Source organism: Eptesicus fuscus, chromosome 8 (assembly GCF_027574615.1).
Source record: "Eptesicus fuscus isolate TK198812 chromosome 8, DD_ASM_mEF_20220401, whole genome shotgun sequence".
In the NCBI taxonomy this organism is placed as follows: Eukaryota; Metazoa; Chordata; class Mammalia; order Chiroptera; family Vespertilionidae; genus Eptesicus; species Eptesicus fuscus.
This window is the reverse complement of record NC_072480.1, coordinates 26,050,312-26,054,362: the sequence shown is the minus strand read 5'-3', so window position 1 is coordinate 26,054,362 and position 4,051 is coordinate 26,050,312.

Here is a 4,051-nt window from a genome sequence, read left to right as displayed (position 1 = left end):
TCTGGAGCTAGAGGTGTGGACAAGGGTAAGCTTCTCTGTGAGGGACATGTCCCTCTAAGAGCTGAGCACTTGGTGGAGGGAGTTGGCAGCAACCTGGCATGCTTTCGGCTAGCCACTCCTGGTGTGGAACCACTCCATCACAAGTTGGGGAAGGATTATCAGGTCTCCATTGTTCTCAGCATGCCACATCTAAAACAGAGCCTCTATTCTACACATGGGGGCTGGCTGGAAGAAATAGGCCCCACACCTTGAACTCATTTACAGGGACTTACCCTCATAAACAGACAGCTGAGGGCAAGATGAGAAATGCTGACATCTTGCTCCTCCTGGGAAGAAAGTTCTCTGGCACAGAGTTGGGGAAAGGAACCCTTTGGTTTTAGTAGCAACAGGCTGGAGAGGAGAGTCTAAGACACTGGGCTGAGAAAGGAGAGGCAGGCAGTGGTCTTAGTTCAATCATAAACATTTGCCTTCCTAACTAAATTTTCTAGAATAGATGTTTTCTTGTTTGTTTTATTTATTTTTTTCTTGTGACCCTTCCAGATTTTGAATGGTCTTTTGTTATTTTGTATGGTATTTACCAGTTCCACTGTGGAATAGGTTAGTGAAACTCCTCACACTCACATGGTGGAAGCATATTTCCAAGGTGTAAGTCTTCCCTCCCTCCCACTCTTGGCAGTGGATTTTCACTGATTCCTTCAAACTAAGTGTTGATGTTCTCCTTGAAGAACAGGAGAAAAAGGAGTCTGTGTATATCTTCTCATGCTACAAGGGGTTTCAACCAGTGCCTTTATGCAACAGGTTTTCAGGATCTTCTCTCCCAGATACCAATGTTTTAGTTCTATTGGGGAATTAGGGAATCCAATTAGGTGCAGATTTGGCAATGGCTGTATTCTTCTTCCTCAGGCACCACCACCGGAGAAGTGCAATCAGAATTTTCCCTGATATTCTCTGTGTTCAACTGGTGAAATTTTTGAAGGAAAATCCTGCAGAAGGGTGATGCATTTCCTATGTCTGCATTCCTTAGGACTCTATTCTCTCACATTAATCCACATTGGACTATAGTAATTTGTTCAAATATACTGGATTAATTGTTTTACCTGCATATTTGACATCTAGTGGCCTGGGTAGCAGGTAGGCAAATTATGAGGTCATGTTTCTCTCTAGTTTCCTATCTCTCTCAAGATTTAAAGTTAATTATTTGCCCTGTGACCTAAGTTGTTTGATGGGATGAAAAAAGTAATATGTTTGCTGTTAATCTAGCTTTTAAAATTTTTGTGTCACTCTTTTCAGTTTGACATCTTCAGATTAAAACTGTACTTTTCTAATTCCTTTTTTAATTGACACCACTACACTAATAAGAAATGTAAACATTTACAGTAATCTGATGTCTAATTCTTGAAGTGAAATTGAAACAGAATAAGAAGAGGGACTTTTGTTTTTTATATTCACTTTCTGATCTCCTAAAATAATTTCTCAGAAGCAGTAGGCATTCAATTAATATTTGAGTATGTGAATAAAGTTATTACATGCAGATTAGGTAATCAATGCTATATGATAGCCATGATAGCTAGCATATGATAGAGAATTAGACTGATCAGAGGCAGAGATACTGTTTAATCTATGGGGAACACAGGCATTAAACAAATATTGAGTAGAGTGGTGTCATCATCATCATGGCAAAATAAGAGTTTTTTAGCATCCCCGCAGAAAGATCACCAATTCCCAGAATCACCTACATGAGAGAGACTTTGTGGAAATCAAGCAATCGAGCTGAGATGTTCCAACATACTACTAGAGCAAAAAAATAAATAAATATCAAATTAGATGCATTGAATAGAGTAAAAGGAAGAGTTTCACCTTACCTGCATCACCCTCCCCCAAAGCTGCACAACTCAATGTCAAGAGAGACCTTCTTACCCTTATTTCTCCCACAGAGGAAAGAGAAAGCATGCGAATGAGTGTACAGCTTTTCTTTTCTTTCTGTACGGAATGCTGCTACAGAGTCCCACTTTTTTCTCACCCTACCCAGAACACTAAGGTGTGCGGTACAACTGAGTGTGTGTGTGTGGGGGGGGGCGGTGGTAAGCAGAAAAGATAGGGCTTTTGAGGGCATTAAAATTATTAGATGCATGAGAAGAGAAGGAGAAAGAGACAGAAAGCTGATTTTTAAAATATAATGGCTGGTAATTTCAAACTCTTGGAGTAATTTGGATATCAATCATGTAGCTAAAAGGGCATCCCAAATTTAAACCCAAGACAAATTATAATAAAATTATCTCAAATAAAAGACAAAGAGAGAATTTTAAAAGCAGCAAGCAAAAAATAAATCCTCACATACGAGGGAAATTCCATTAGGTTATCAGATGATTTCTCATCAAAAACTTTACAGACAAGAAGAGAATAGAATAATATATCCAAAATTCTGAAAGAAAAACAAACAAAAACCCCACTGTGAACCAAGAAAACTACAGCCATTAAAGTTGTCCCTAAAAAATAAAGTCAATATAAGGACTTCTAAATTATAAAACTTGTATGGAACAACAAATAGTCAAAGAAATACTGGAAAAGATGAAGGCATCACACTTCTAGATTTTGAACTATATTAGAAAGTTATCTATAATAATAAAAGCATAATATGCTAATTAGACCAGATGTCCTTCTGGACGACCTTCCGGACTAAGCCGGCACTGCAAGGGAAGCCCGGGTTCCTGGTGTCTGCCGTCTGTGGCAGCCAGAGGGAAGCTCGGATCCCTGGTGCTAGAGGGAAGCCTGGGTCCTGGGTGCCAGAGGGAAGCTGGTGCCGGCAGCTGGGGAAAGAAAGGCCTACTCTTGCATGAATTTCATGCATTGGGCCTCTAGTAGTAATTAAAATAGTATGTTACTAAAATAAAAATAGACACATAAAACAGTGAAACAGAATAAAGAGCATAGAAGTAAACTTATGTACATACTAGGAGCCCAGCGCAAGATTCAAAATCGTGCAGTGCTGCCCACCCTCAAGTCGCCAGTCCAGCCCTGCCTTTCTCTCTTCCTGGGCCCTGCAGCAGCCGCAGCCACTGCCAGTCTTGCCCTGCCTCCCTCTCCAGCCCTTGAAGCAGCTGCAGCCACTGCTGATCAGGCCCTCCCCCAGCGCAGGCGGGCGGAGGCCCCAGTCACCCCGCCTCCAACGCTGCGCATACAACCTCCTCCTGTCCAGTGGACCCGTTATGGCATCCTGGTTGATTAGCATAGTTCTCTATTATTTATATATATATGTATACATATATACATGCTCAAGTAGTATTTGACAAGGGAGCCAAGAATACTCAGAGAAAGGATAGAGTCATCAATAAATGGTAGTGGGGAAACTGGTTATTCACCTGCAAAAAAATTACCCTGATTTTCTTTTTTTACACCATTCACAAAAATAAAATTTAAATTGATTAAAGACTTAAATATAAGACCTGAAACAATAAAGCTCCTATACAAAATAACATATGAAAAAAATATTTTACATTGTTCTTGGCAACAATTTTTTTAGATACAACATTGAATGCACAAACAACAAAAATAAATAAGTGGAACTATTTATTATCGATCTAAAAGCTTTTGTACAATAAAAGAAGCTATCAACAAAATGAATAGACAACCTACAGAATAAAGAAAATATTTGCAAACAATATAGCAAATATGGTGTTAATATCCAAAGTATATAAGGCACTTATACACCCTAGTACAAATAATAATAATTATCATAATTTTCATAACAATCTGATTAAAGCATTGGCAGAGGACCTAGAAAAATATGTTTCTAAAGAAAAAAAAAACAGATCACAAACAGTTACATGAAAATTTGCTGAATTTCCAAGTAAATCCTAATCTAAATCCCAGTGAAATATTACTTCACACCTGTTAGAAAGGCTATAATAAAAAAAGACAAGAGATATCAAATATTGAGTAGGATGTAAACAAAAGGGACTTTTAATGGGAGTGTAAATTGTTGCAACCACTATGGAAAACAGTATAGAGTTCCCTCAAAAAATTAAAAATAGAACTACCATGTCCCTGCAAT